At 38.4% G+C, this 16,018-nt stretch overlaps 1 protein-coding gene across 2 annotated transcripts in view; it reads right to left on the bottom strand.

Annotated features, from left to right (window-relative positions):
• The window catches only part of LOC108234192 (low-density lipoprotein receptor class A domain-containing protein 4), a 315,320-nt gene that overhangs the window by 258,590 nt on the left and 40,712 nt on the right, over positions 1-16,018 (bottom strand). Inside the window, exon 2 of one of the 2 annotated variants that reach the window (XM_025005265.2) lies at positions 7,327-7,386. The exons of the other annotated variant lie outside the window; for it this stretch is intronic. The gene's annotated coding sequence lies outside the window, so the exon portion shown is untranslated. The remainder of the gene's footprint in view (positions 1-7,326; positions 7,387-16,018) is intronic. 2 annotated transcript variants of the gene reach the window in all.

Raw genomic sequence — 16,018 nt, 5'->3', positions numbered from 1 at the left:
TCTCGGCTGGCCTGGGAACGCCTTGGGATTCCCCCGGAGGAGCTGGCCCAAGTGGCTGGGGAGAGGGAAGTCTGGGTCTCCCTGCTTAGGCTGCTGCCCCCGCGACCCGACCCCGGATAAGCGGAAGAGAATGGATGGATGGATGGATAGCTACTTTATACAGAAATGAATCATCGATGTTTCCCCTGGAGGAAGCATTGGTTTGTAACAACCTGACCACCCTATGCACATCCCACCTGTGTACTCCCATCTTTGTGGGAACATGTTATTGATAAAATGCATGCTTTTCCACCTCCCTATAAACTAAACCTTCAAAACAGAAAGCTTGTGCCCCTGTAGAGCACAACTCCGCATCAGACGTCTCTTCAGATTTACTTGTTTACTTGTCTACTGCCATTGTTGCCCTCAGTCTTCCTTGCCCTCAGTTAATAATCCACACCTGTCCATCCACTCATTTAGCTGACCTGTGTGTCATTTCAGTTATCGCCACTTCCTGTTAAAAAGCCTCCTGCTTCTTTGTTCTTTGTCTACTATTGCCTCAAGCATTCACGTCTTGCATGCAGCCTGGTTTTCTGCTTCAAGTGCCTTTATGATTTTTGCTACGTGTTATGTTGTTTTAGTTTGATTTGCTGCCACCAGATCAGCCTTTTTCTTTATTAAAATGTTATTGTTATATAACATCTAAAGCCTGTTTCTGTGCCTGCATTGTGGGTCTTTTCAACACACAAAATTATGTCATTCAATCTATAAAAAGCATTCATTCTGTTACCAATTACCAGTTTATTTTGTTACCTGATGAAAAGACTTAAAGTTGTCACTAAAAACTCTTAACAAATTTATCAAAACATATTGCTGCTTTAATTACCTTTACAAATGACAGTGCAGCAACCATCAACGGCTAAAACGGGAAAGAAAAGCACCCTGCAAGCTAAAATCCTCCCAAAAAGTTACCAATGGACAGTCTGTTAGAATAAAAAGCTGGTGCTGTGAAAGTGACAGGACACACAATGAAAATACAAGCAGAACCACAGATGACTGGATACTGCAGAGAGTCTAAGATCCATGACGATGACAGAAATATAACATCTGCTTCCCTGTAAAACCAACAGACTAGCAAGCTGAAAAACTAACCTTTAGAAGTGACATGTTGATTCTGTAATGTGACTGTAATGTTATGAACCTTTGGTTCAAGTGTTTGTTTGTTTTTTTCTTTTTCCTTTTTTAGGTATTTAAAACCTGTCAAATGTCCTGAATGACATTCAGTAAAGAGACAACATCATTAACAGGCAGGCAGTGATACATTTTCATTTATGTGAACTGAACTTTGAATTCATGTGAAGTAGGATTTTGTACAACTCTTTAGCTGGTTAACTAAACATCACTTTTCCTACATGTCGCACTATGGTTTTAAATTTGGTTTTATTGTGGTTCTTTAGGCCATTTTTTGGTTGACTTGGGTTTTTGTTAAGCTCCTGATTCGTGTAAATTCTGTTCTGTATGGCAAACCTTAATTGTTGTTTTGTTTTGGAGGGTTTGTTCCTTGTTTTGCTTCCATGTAAATTCTCAATGACTAAAACAAGCCAGTGTACGTGGCCTGATCGTTGTATGAATGTACAGGCAGGCAGACAGACACAGAAACACAGACTTATCAACAAACCAGGAAGCTGAACAGGAAAGCAGCCACAGGGACCTGAGATGGACAAAGTAAAGGGAGGCTAAAGCAACAGAGGGACTCAGGCACTCTCATGTCATACACACACAAACACCTCATGCTGTCTCTGCAGAAACTTATTAAAGACCAGCCTCATTCTATATCTGACAGGAATGACTGAAACAGCCTGTGTCTTCCCTCAATAAACCAAAACACACACACACACACAGGGTCAGGCCTGAGTGCACACAGACAGAAACACCTCCTGTAATGTAGTGAAGGTCAAGTTTCTCATCAATGCCCCGTCTGAGTGTGTACAACACTGTGAAATACACATGATGAACTGCTCTGTCGGCTCTGAAAACTTGCAGGGATGCGAGTTGTCAGCAAGAAAGAAGGGGTCAGCACTAAACATTTTGAATTGATAGTATAATAATATGTACATACAAAAAATCTGAAGTTCCTGTGTGATTTCAGTTGGATCACATCCTGTAATGCTGTAAAATGTACTTCACTGAAGTTGAACGTCCAGGGGTTTCATCAAATACAAATATATTCATCATAACTGAATTAGTTTAGGTCCCGAAGACATATTTACCTTTAGCATCCAACATCTGAAAATATATTCAGTTTTAAATGACAAGTCCTAGTTTGAGACATAAACATGGTTTATTCCTAACAAATCCTTCTATCTTATCTTTGGTGTACATGATCTGTTAAATGAGCTGCTCTTAGGTGTTTTGAGTTGGAAAGCAAAGATGCTGAACCTGATGTAACATAGTTGCCAGAGACTAAAATAGTCATGTTACCCTTGATTAACTGCTGACCAGTAGTGAGTTAGCTTTCACAAGGAAAAAAAAAACAGAACAACAGAGAAAAAAATAGGCCCAATTTATAAGTTTTGTAAAGTTTTAACTTACAAATTTATGTGGAGGGTCAACTGAGTGCTCCTAGTCTGTCAATCAGTCTGACAATGACTGTTGTTTTGGTTGTCTGTTAGTAAAGTGACTAGAACCATTAAAACTAATCTTAACTGCTTTTTGTCGTATAAAACCATATCTACTTGTGAAGGCTGGTCAGTTTTATTGCTGTTACCTTTTATTGTTTGAGTCCAAACAAGATAATCAGTTTTAAAAACGATGATTTTACATGAATAAGTTTGTAATGTTTTTTCCCCTTTTACCTGCTAAGTGTATTTTACAGTGGTGCAGTGTAAATTACAGCAGTACGACGTTCCAAGTTTTGATGGTTTTGTATAACTGATGTTTAAATGGGTTATGGTTTAACAAATATTTTAAATAATAAAGTTTGAAAGTAAAAGTAAAATTGATTAAAACTATATTAATTTATCATGTTATAGAGTGTGATTTCTTTAGTTTTAAAGTCAAAAAAATGGGGAGCAAAACAATAACTTTGTGATGGTTTGAGTGCTGTTGGGATGCAGTTGCTTTGTTTGCTTTACTGATCACGAGCCTACAATGATTCGCTCTTCAATTTAATCATCCAATAATTTAAAATATTCTTAATCCAAAACATTTTACACCATGGTATGTCAAAACTACTGTAAAATATTCTTAGGGTTTTGCTTCTTATGTTACTTTGATGTACTTTACATGGTTTGACTTGTCACCAAATTATCAAAAACTAAATGTCAAAAGAAATACCAACAGTGTAGTTTTGGCCTGGTATTGCTGGTATATTTGAGGAATGCTGCTGCTTCTTACATTGCTCTGTGTCTCTGCTACCAGGTGTTCTTGCAAAACAAGAAGAGAAGCCAACTGCAGGTACTGAGGAAGTGACCTAAAATGAAACATGAGATTGCACTTTTGTGTGACAATTGGAGGCGTGGGGGGGTTAAAAAATAACAGGATCGGGCCAAAATACAAAATGTTATGGTATTCCTTCAAGCAAAAAATTGTCAGTGGATCATTTTAGCAAACTAACAATTCTCAAATGAATATCTGCTGGCAAATGTCACTTAAGGCCTGTAATCAGCACCACAAACTGCACTGGACTTAACTTAGCAAGATATACTTATCTCAGTGCAAATGGAAAAATAACTAAATAAAAAAAACATAAGTCACACTGAACTTATAGAACACTCCTAACTTTAAACATCAGAAAATATATAGTAACAACATCAACAGAATAATTAACAGTCATTAAAAGTTTCCAGTCAAGGCCAAAAATAAGCTTGTCTTGTTGTTTGTCTCATAGGTTTGTGTGACCTGTGTAAACCTGAGTATAAATGTAAAAAAAAAAAAAAAAGTCATTTTTCTAAGTGCTGACTTCAGTACTTTGAAGCATCAAAATCAGTTTACAGGGAATGTTTTTTGTAAAACAAGCACAACACGTGATTTCAACACACTTGAATAAAGCATATACATTACATTTATGCTTACGGTCATACTTTCATATTAGAAGGTCGATGGCTTCAATAAAAAAAGCATTGCTGATTGTAGCATCAGGATAAAAAGAACACCAGTCCTGAATTGGTTTACTGAGTGCATTAAGAGCAGGGTACCTACAGTTGCAGTGAGAAATATATGTCCATTCATCATGGAAATGTCATATTAATTTCAGCTTTTGATAATAATTGAAGTTGTATCAATACACAGCATTAAACTGCAATCATTTAAAAAAAACAACAAAAAAAAAAAAAATTTGGTGCACACATTTTAATTGATTCTGGATTTTCTCAAATCAAATGACCATTTTTCAAGCATGGTCCTTGTAGCATCTGTGATGGTACACTACACAAAGTGGATGGAATAATCCAGAAGGAGGACTACTTTCAAATTTTTCAACTTCACCTCAAATCAGCAGCTAGATGGTTGAAATTTGGACACATCTAGGTGTTCCAGCAGGACAATGATCTCAAATACATCAAAACTGGCTTCTGATTGGATAAAGCAGGCTAACATTAAGCTTGACCTTCCTAATGCACCAACATCAACCCTACTGAAAATTTGTGAACTATTCTTAAAAGCAAGGTAGTTACCAGGAAACCAACTAATTAAAATGGACTCTGCCAAATCTGCCAAAAAGTGGTCAAATATCTAACTAAAATTATGGCTGAAGCTTGTTGATGGATACAAAAAGCCTGTAGGGAATATGCAACTTGCTAAGGGATGTTTGACCACAAGCTGTTTTTTGATTGTTTTGTTTTTAGAGTATAACTCACAATTATTTATTCAGTTTTTATAGGCATTAAAAAAGCACTTTGTTTAGTTCTCTTAGTTTCAAAATGTCATACATTCAACTGTTCATACTATAACTGCGATGAGACTGTTACATCACACATATCAGAAAATAGTAATCCAGCCATCCTAATATGGAATATTATATTACTCAATGTAACTAATGGGTCTCAGGCTACATTACAAAAATAAATTAAAAGCATTATTAAAATTCTCCAAAATAGCTGAAGTCCGTAGTTTATGAAGTTGATTGGTCACAAATTACAATGTGTTTTTGCTTTGCTTACCATCTGGCAGCAGTGTTCTCCCAGTCTGAGCCCAGTTCAAGGGATGACTCACAAGTAAATTTGTGTGTAAAGCAGGGAGCACTATTTAGTGTCCAAGCTAAATTACAAATTAGCAAAATGTAAAAAGATTTTAGACAAGTGTTTCCCAATAAAATTAGTGTATGCTAGTATGAGCTCTTAAGTTAGGCACAATATGCTCTTTCATACAATAATATGACATACTACTCACATACTTTTGCAAAAACATGTTACAGAGACATTTATAAAACCTTAAGAGACTATGTTAATTTTGTTAGAATACATTAAATTACATTTAAAAAAACAAAAACTAAAATGAAATCAATCCAATCAATACATGTGAATGTTTAAAGCTTCAGTAGGAAAATTTTATAAAAATATTTTTTACATATTTGTTAAAACTGTCACTATGTTCTGACAGTAGAATATCAGACAGATAATCTGTGAAAACAACCAAGCTCCACTGGCTCCTCCCAGTGGGCCTACTGCCATTTCCCAGTCAGAAACAACCAATCAGAGCCAGGAGGAGTGTCTTAGCTGTGTCAATCATGCTTGTGCAGCTCACATATTTCCCCCACACAGCACATATCATTGTTCAAGTTCAAGATTGCCGGTGTGCTGCGGCTGTGCTAATGGCAAAAGCATATCAATGTTTCGTCCCTACCAGTGAATGCGCCATAGCTGTTTATCCACCGTCATCAGTGGCCCGGCTTACTAGCCTGCACGTTCATGACAGGATTGGCTGTGGGGGAGGAGCTGTGGAGGGAGGGCTGTAGCGTAGCAGAGAGGAATGGGGAGGGACCTGTAAGGTGTGCTTGTTCAAATTTTCAGTCTAAGTCCACGATTTTGTCAGAACTCCCTAATGCAGCTTTAAAAGAAAGCTCTACTAATTATTTTTTCTTAAAGTTAAAAAATTAACATCAAGCTTTTATCATTCTTCCTCAACAAATAGTACTGTAATTATTGCTTGCATATTTCAAAACAGATTTTTTAAAAATAAATCTAAATCCATATTCCATCAAGAAATGGAAGGAATATGGGACATGTATAAATCTACCACAAACTGAGTGAGTGTGAAGAAGGAAAATAGTGAGAGAGACCACCAAGACACCTGTGAGCTCTCTGAAGGAGCTCCAAGCTTCAGCAGGTGAGATGGAAGAGACTGAGCTACAACTGTTGTTGAGGTTCTTCACCAGCCTGAGCTTTATGGGAGAGTGGCAAAGAGAAAGATACTGTTGAAGAAAACTCAAATTAAATCTTAACTAGTTTCCCAAACAGCATGTGGAAGACTCCATGGTCATGTGGTTTTTTGGCAGCCAGCCCTGGAAGGCTTGTAAAGATAGCAAAAAAAATGAATGCCTCAAAATCTCAAGAAATCCTGGAGGACAATCTGATGCTGTCTTCAAAAGAATTGTGTTGTATGTAAAGTCTCTCTTATCTCATCTGCTGAAGCTTGGAGCTCCTTCAGAGTGCTCACTGGTGCCTCTGTGGCTTCTGTCACTGCTCTCCTTCTTCATGGTTGCTTAATTTGTGGGGATAACCAGCTCTTGATAGATTTACACGACCCACATTTTTTTACATTTCTCAATGATGGATTTGGCATGAAAGGAGATGGACAATATGCATTCCTCTAAAGAATGTTAGGTATGTAATTTAGAAAGTGTTGGTGCTGATGCTTACCTCCAACTGTACAGTCCACAGTCCTGTTTGGTGCTGCCTCTCTTTAGTGTCTAAAATCTATTTATGGCAACACACTTTGACTGTCAACCTGTTTATCTTAGTTGACTGAATGATTTGAAAGCATTCTCATATTACCTTTAATGCTTTAACTTTGCACAACACAGCACCATAGGCTTTTTACAGTATAGGGAAGAGCCAAATTGAATCTTAGAGAGTTGTGGTTGACACAGTCTTTTCAGATCGGACCCTTTACCTTCCAGATATGGGAAGAGGGATAGAGCAGAGGTTTAGATGCTTACAGTAAAACCCATTTGGAGCACATTTAAAACTAAAGGGTGAAACACATTGGTGGTGTACAACACATATCAAAACAACCACCCTTCGTATTTTCTATTTTAGCCCTTCATGCTGCCAGCCAAAGCTGACTATTCTCAGTGCTGTTCAATTTTCCAGCATCACCACGAATAAAAATAAAGAAAAACACACTCACTCACTGCTTGGACATTTGGACTCTTGTTGCAGCTTTTTCTTGATTTTATAGGAGCTCTGTCTGAAGAAAGATACAGAAAAGAGGATATTTATTCAATGAATAGGGTAGTAGTGGTAGTTGTTCCCAACGTTGGAGATATAACAACGTCAAAGCGACTTGAGTTAAACAATGAGGATGTTCAGATTTATTGTTACAAATCTGTTAAGGGTGGTTTGACTGCAAGTGGTCAGCTCTGACTCCTCTGTTCACGTTTGGTGGTAAATTGTGTACCCCCTCTAACGGTTTGCGATTGGATGTCAATTGCATGCACTGTATGCAGATACACACACAGACACATCACACAGTGCTGTTAGAGAGCAACAAACAGGACATCAGCAGGTCTGCTGAGGTTTCTGTAAATATTACTACTCAATCAGACATCTGAACTGTTTTATTATTTTGACATTAACACAGTTCAGAGCCATCTGAGTGACAGTTTTGCATTTAGAGCTGTCTCTTTATGAGCCTAATTACCTAAGAAATGTAATAAGAGATAAATAAAGGGACACACAATGAATGGGGACTTCACAGAGCTCAGTGTCAGAGCAAAGACTGAAGGTTTTAACCTGTAAGAATCCACCACAGTAAAATGCAGTGACCTGACAGCTATCAGCTGTTTTACACAGCTTCACTTTGACTGTAACATCAGTGCTGTGATTAATTAGGTGAATGTATTGCAACATAGATGTTCAGACTGTTGTTTTGCAGTGGCTCAGGAGGTAGGGGTTCGTCCTGTAAGAGGGTTGCTGGTTCGAACCCCTTCTCCGTCTGTTTCAGCCATTGTGTCCTTGGGCAAAACACTTCACCTGCCTTGCCTACTGGTGGTGGTCAGAGGGTTCAGTGTTGCTGATGTAATGGCAGCCTCACTTCTGTCAGCCCGCCCCAGGGCAGCTGTGGCTACAATGTAGCTTACCGCCATTAGTGTGTGAATGGGTGAATGACTAACTGTAGTGTAAAGCGCTTTGGGGTCTTTGGACTAGATAAAGCGCTATGCAAGTGCAAGCCATTTACAATTTTGTGATTAACAGCACATTATACACATATTACAGTAACCACAGCAGGTCCAATCAGTTCTAAAACAACCAGAACAAACAGACTAAAGAAAAATTCACCACACTGTATCCCAGTAATCCACCTGGATTGATAAAATCCCAAACATTTTTATTGAGAAGAACTATGATAAACAGTTCATTACAATTTTTTAACCAAAACTAATAAAACAAAGCAAACAAAAACGCCATATAATCTAAATATTCCCAAAGGTGGATGCTTAAATATCTTTAATCAACTGCCAAGTGAATCAAGAAAAATAAATTATCAATTGTGTTCAGACTACCAAATGTATGACGAGATAAGAGGTCAAGACCACCTCTGCAGGTGGTCTGAGTGAAAACTTTTCAATGCACATTGAGGCAATTCACACCTGTATTTATCACTATCTGAACACTCTGGACAGAGGTCTTTCTGCATGTTCTCCTCGTGTGTGCGTGGGTTTACTCCTAGTGCTCCGGTTTCCTCCCACAGACTAAAAACATGCATGTTAGGCTGCCTTCAGGCCCAGGCCTCCGCTGAAAAAGAAATCTGTGATCTCAAAGGGACTTGCCTGATTAAATAAAGGTTAATCAGGACAGGTCTATGAGGTCAAATTTGAACTTTATACATATATATCTAATTATTTGATTGTTAGATGAGTTCTGGTGGTCTCATAATGAGAAAAAGGTTCTAACATTGAATTTCATACTTTTTGAGCAGTCGTTTATTGAAGCCAGAATGTTTTGGTGTTGTAGTTTAAGCATCAGCTACACATTCTTTAATTTAACCTGTCTCATCCTGAAGTGTACTGAGGCAATATACTGTGTACCAAACATCCCATGGTTTGTCCAATAAACAGTTGCATATCTTTAACTTTCTTGCAACACTGTAGTTCCTACATTTTTTTATTAATATCTGATAAACTGGGCTCGAGAAGTGTTCACAGAAGGTGGTATAAATGATACCATGATACATTTGTCTTGTTTTGTTGTGCTAATTTGTGAAGGCACTGTGTCAACATTGCTGAAAACATGTCTTTTCAATAGCTATTGATTCTAATTATTTAGAGCTCTCAATACTGATGTTTCCCAGTATTGATAAACCAATATCAGTCGTGCTTCATCACTTTTTCTTCCCTCCGACAGCAAGGTGAAACAACCACTCACTGCAGAGCCAACTACCTCCACATCCTCTCACTTACAGCACTGTCTTCCTCTCATATTCTCACTCTCATTCTGGCTCAGTTATGTTTTATTCTGAGGCAAGAAAGCTGCCAAGTGCAGAAGCTTCTTTGCTGTTTTTTGTCAAATTTATCATTTAATAATAACTGAAAATTTCATTCCTTAAGTGTTATGACCATCTGCACACAACACCAAAAGCAGTACTGGAAATTTATACATTTTAAACATAAAGTAAAAAAAAATTCCAGTATCATAAAAAAAACTACTTGAAGCAACAATGTAGATTTTGAATTTGTACACTCAGGCCTGGATTTTCCAACAAACTGCACGTCTTTTCTGATTTCCTTCAACAACCCTAATCTGATAAAGTTAGGATATTGTGTGAAAATTAAATAAAACAGAATGCTATGATTTGCAAATCTCATAAACCCATACATTATTCACAATTGATTGTAATAAACATAATAAATGGTAAACATAAAAAAACTGTACCCTTTTTAATAACATTCTTCAAAAACTAACAACAAAAAAAAACCAAACAAACAAAGACTTTGAATACCTCATCATCTATAGTTCATTTCAAGAATCTGGAGAAATCTCTGAGCTCATAGACTCATTTTCAGCTCATAGGCTGAAAGTCAATATTGGATCCCTGTGAGCTTTAGGCCTTCAGCTATCAGGACTGGTTCTCTTCAGGACATCACTGCATGGACTAAGGAGAACTTCCATAAATCACTGTCTGTAAATACAGTTCACCATGCCATCCACAAATGCTGGTTCAAGCTCTATCATGCAAAGAAGAAGCCAAATGAACACCATCCAGAAAAAACATTGTCTTCTCTGAGCCAAAGCTCATTTAAAATGGACTGTTGCAGAGTAGAAACAGGTTCTGTGGTCAGACAAATTGAAATTTGTAGTTTGCTTTTGGAACCACAAACACCATATCCACCATTCTAAAGAGGAGAGGGACCATCCAGTCTGCTATCAGTGCACACTCAAAAGTCTGCTTCCCTGATGGTACGGAGTGTATTAGAGCTGATTAATATAGCACAAGTGTCAGAAAACAACAAACTGTTTGAAAGAAGAGAAAGCAATCGCTAATCTCAGCTGCTGCTTTATGATTTTGCCTAAAAAAATGACCATGCCAACATGGTTGGGACTTGACATGAATTAAAGTTTACTCACCCCTAGTGTTGCAGCTGAAAAACTCTGCAATAAAACAAAGGCTTTGGGTACAGAGACATGCTGCTGTTAATCCTACTAGCTGGGGATCTTTATATTCCGTCATTCTCACCAGTCCAGTGGATCAGCATGGAGGGAATGCACATATTCTGACAATAAGGTTGAGCCCACCCATGATTGTAGTTTTTATTTCACAATCTTTTCAAAATAAAATAAAATGGCAGAAATAAATGCTGGGACCCTGACTGGAAAAGCACCGTTAGGAAACAACTTGTCTTATCACTATTAGGTGCCAATGAAAAAGAAAAAAAGAAAAAATACTGTCACATGCATTAATTCTTCAAGTCCACTCATTTAACTGATTTATCTTTCTCAAGGTGAGTGTGGAGATTTATGTCTTTTTTGTGCAACAAATGGTAAGTTTAGTGTTCTTTGAATTTCCTCACAGAGGGAGAATGAACCCTGCTGTCAATGAAAGATAAGAAACAGCAGATATTCCTTAAAATATTTGACATTTGGTAGATGTAAGTGACAGCTTCACCTCAAATAGACACGCTGTTGTAACCATCTGTAACTACGATGTGCACAGTTCTCTCTGATCAAAGTTAAATGCTGCCACTGTCAGTGAGTAAGTGCGCTGTAGTTAACAAACTCCCACATAAAGAGAAGGATGTGTAGGAGATGGAAGCCCATTGATTTAACATGTCAGACTACAAGGAGAAAATGCCGAAAGAGAAAGAGGAGGAGGAAAAGTGCATTAGCTCCCAGACGAAAGTCAGCTTATAGCTTGTACGCACAATTTAACCCGGCTAATCTCAACAGGCTTTGCATCCTTCCAACATCTGCACATATACATACATAACACTCCCATTTAGATGAAACACCACAACAGGTCCTGCTTATGGTTAACGTTGGAGCCTTTTCTTCATCTGACTCCCCTCAAGCAAGGAAAATAATGCTCTAGTCGAGTGTTATGTGAGGTGAGATAAGGGTGAGAGACAGAGCTGAGGGAGGGAGAGACAGAGGAAAAACAGAGAGAGAGGCAGCGAACAGGACGACATAGTGGTGCATTGCAGCAGCAAAACCGACAAATGCTCCAACTTTGAGAATCGGGGGCCCCTGTTCCAATGTGAGTATTTTATCTGAGCAGTATCTAACAGGGGCCTTCCCTGTGAAGATAACCATGTGTGACCCACCGCAGGAAAAAAAAGACACTCAGGCAGACACATTACAGACACTTCATCAACATTTAAGTCTGCAGACTAATCTCAAGTTCATTTAACTTTTGCTTCAGTCTGAAGGATAATAACACTTGGTCAGTAGGGAGAGCGCTTATGGGCTATGTGTCGCTGCTCTGAGAGCTGTTTTTGCTTTCAGCAGCGATGAAATGTGTCGTTATCATGTCGGGGCAATTTGAAAGTTGAAGCTGATAAAGATAACTTTGTCAAAGGGTGTGAAACAAACAAAGTTTGCAAAGTGCCAGAAGAGAAAATGAGGGCACAATTGAAAGGTTAAAAAGAGTAAAAAATTAAAAGCCTAGCATTACTTGGATGAATGCATATTGTCCAACCACCTTTGATGTCACAGTTTAAAACTAAGGTCATCTTCTAAAGAGAAATGACAAAGTTGTAGTTCTTTTAGTCAAATCTTGAAAGAAACATCATGTGTAGTCTCGTGCGATGTTGCAATGTCTTGCATGATCTGTTATTGCTCTGAGCATGTGTTGGGAATTATTGTCATCAACTACCACACCCAGTTTCAGCTCAAAATTTGTAAAATGTACTGATTTTTATGTACGGTAAGTTCAATTAGCTTCGGTAGCCATTTGAAACTGGTTGACTCCAAAAGTAAATCAGTTGCAGATGTACATCCAATAATTACTTTCAGTGAGATTGAGCAAAATCTATACAGGGATTTATGAGATATATGGGTTGACTCTAATGGTTATTCCAAAAGTTTTAGGCAAAGATGTTGCACAATATGTTAGGGTCAAAATATGTTGGGTTTGATGCTCAGCTGTTAGGACACCAAGTTTTAGCTCAATATCTGAAAATCTAGCTAAGTTGCTGATATATAGGCAGGCCCCATCTCTCTCTGTTTTTAAAAGTCGTTTAAAACACATTTTTTCTGTCTTTGGTTTTTAACCCAGTGTGAGCTAAAATTTGTGTCTTAATGTTGCACTCCTTCGTCGTATTGATTTATACTGTTTTATAGTTGTTTTATTGTTGTTGTTTGTTTTCTTCAGTCAGCTGCTATGTTGTATTATAAGTACTTTAGAAATAAATTGGTATAGTATTTTTTTTTTTTCTTTAAGATTACTTTGCTGTGGTAGCCATCTTGAATTAAGTTCACTCCAAAAGTTAGTTGGTTGCAGATGCCCACTCAGTGACAACTTTCTAAAAGTTTCATTAAATATTTTGCTAAAGCTACAGACTAACACACAAAGACACCAAGACAAAGGCACAAATATTATTGCTCATAATTCATAATCAATGAAAAAAAGAGGAAGGAAAGAAAGAGAAATATTTTATATTTATTTATTCTCTTCTAGATAAAGTATTTGAGACATCTTCATCCTGAATAATTGGTCCAGTCTTTGACCCCTTTATGTGTTGCACCATTGAAGCATTCAAGAGAGGGGTTTGGTTTGCTACCATTTGGTCAACAGCAACATCTAGAAAATAAAAGTAAAAACAAGGGTATTCTCACTAATGTAGAATAAACTTGGTTCTGCATTGCTGAGAGACTGACAAGGGGAGGGAGACAGACAGTGAGGGAGGTGGAGAGAAGGGCATAGCTGTGGGGACACTGCTGCATCCAGCCAGTTAGTCAGTCAGTCAGTCAGCCAGCGCAGACAGACAGAGAGACAGACAGACAGTCAGACAGACCTACGGTTGTCAGTCAGGGCTGCTGCAGCAGAGTGGCGCAGTGCCACACTTTCTCTCCCTGACTATGCTGTTCCCTCTGTCCTCTCCAGCACTCCTCATCGAACCCTTACGCATTCCTAAAACTCTCCCCTCGCTATTCTTTTCCACACATCCCGTCCTTTTGCTCTTTCAATATTCATGTTCTTTTTTTTCTTTCTTGTCTCCTTACCAGCCGTGCTGCAGCTCTCCTCCCTTTCTTCTGCAGATCTCCTTTCATCTTTTCTACCAAACGTTTGCCCCTATTTTCACTTTGCTATTCCGCTCGTCGTCTTCCAAATTTATTTCATCTGCCCCTTCAGCCCTAGAAACAAATGTTTATCGAGATGTTGACTACAAATTGGATCAAGTTTCCATTTCTGTTTTATCTTTCTTTTTCTATCAGTTTCAATGACCAACTAATCATAAAATATACATACTGTTATGCTTTTTTTTAAAAAAAATCACCTGCCACTGGCGAACTGTCATCCTTCTTAACATTTATTAGTTTTAAAAACCTTGTATATGCCATTCTACATTTATTGTAGCCTTTTGCTCACCTTGTCTTTCCGTTTTACTTTTTCTAACCTTGTCTACCTTCTACATTTTTTTATGCCCCCCACTTCAGCGCTGTGCTCTCATCTCATCTACTGAAACTCTTTGGTTTCTCCTCACCCGGGGCAAGGATCAACTTCAGCCCATTTCACACATGACAGAGTGTGCTACACACCAGTGATGTATGTGTGCTGCTAGAGGTGGCATTACTGATGGGTAGCAACGGAGAGAGGGCAATGAGCAGGGAGCACTGTATGTGTGATGACCAGCAACAGTGCTGGAGTGAGTCTATCTGAATTTCAATGCTCTTTGCTCAGTAAATGCATTGGGATTCTGCTCATGCATTCAAAAATATTCAAAAACAACAACAACAAAAAGGAATCGGGAACTGTACTCTTCCTTCAAAACAAATTGAAACAACCTGCAGAACAAGCAGTCGTCGATGTGATCCTTTACCCCATGCCAGTAAGAAACAAGTAAAAGTGAGTGAGGAATCATAAAGGCACATGAGAGGGAAAGCTGAGCGGAAGACAAGAAAAATGGAAAAAGTGAGGGGAAGAACATTACATTACTCTGAGAGGGCAGAAGGTGAAGATGGAGTGGGTGAGACAGCTTATACCACTCAATCACATGAATCAAACAGATCAGCTCTGCTACATGGCACAAAAAAGGGTATATTTGAATGGGAGCAAGATCCGTATAACAAAAGTGTGACCGTGAACGTCTGCAAAGCGTGTGTCTGTTGGAGAGTGTGCATAGTGCTGAACTTGAAAATTGATTTGGTTCTTCGGTCGAGTGCAAAGACAAAGTCTTTGTGTTTCAGCCTAATAACACATTGAGAAAAGCAAGCAGTGATTTGCAGTGCCAAGAATTCATTAAGGTCTTTTTACAGTAGAGGAGTCCTTGAACTTGAGCTCATCTGTATGCTGCACCACAAATGCTCTGAAAAGCCTGGATTTCTGTTGCTGTCCTAAACTATATGTCTGGCTGTAGATGTGCTTTCTGGGTGTCTTCAGGACATTAAAAAGTGTTCCCTCTAATCCTCCAGAATCAAGACCTGCAAGCATGCAAGATGATAAGGTTTCCCTACTTGCTAAGTTCTTTCACATAACATTACTTGGTTAGCCTATACACAGTCAGACTACAGAAATAACAGGATGGTCTAATTTTGTATCATATTTGGAAATAATACTGATTCAATAAAAAGTCTATATAACCCCAGCTGTGAGTTGTAATATTGTTTGCTTTAGTAGACGTACTGTCTCAATTCTGATATTCTGATGAGTTTGAATTTTACCTTAAAGAGGACCTATTATGCAAAATTCACTTTCTGCGTGTTTTGTACATCCATTTGGATATCTACTGTTTCTAGAAACAGTCCAAGTGCAAAAAACAAAACAAAACAAAAAAACACCCAGCCATTTTTTGACAATAAGTAAATGTTTTCTGGTGTCTGCAAAATGATCTGTTTCAGAACAGATTGTTGCGTCACAATCCCTGTTACCTAGCAACCCCAAGCTGAGCCCAGCACCTCGCCTAGCAACCCAAGTGGAGCTCCACCCACTTCATTACAGGAAGACCACCACGTTTGTTCTGCTGGTTTTACCGCTGAACAATGTCTGTTGGAAAAAGAAAATGTTCTGTTGTTGGCTACAATGTAGAACATGTGTCCATATCAGTGGTGTCAAACTCCAGGCCTCGATGGCCGCTGTCCTGGGAGTTTTAGGTTTTTCTGCTCCAACACACCTGATTCAAACGGTTTAATTGCCTCCTCACCAAATCATCAAGTTCTCCTGGAGC

Source organism: Kryptolebias marmoratus, linkage group LG16 (assembly GCF_001649575.2).
Source record: "Kryptolebias marmoratus isolate JLee-2015 linkage group LG16, ASM164957v2, whole genome shotgun sequence".
Classification (NCBI taxonomy): domain Eukaryota; kingdom Metazoa; phylum Chordata; class Actinopteri; order Cyprinodontiformes; family Rivulidae; genus Kryptolebias; species Kryptolebias marmoratus.
Note: the sequence above shows the minus strand (reverse complement) of the source record. Positions and strands in the feature narration are given on the sequence as shown.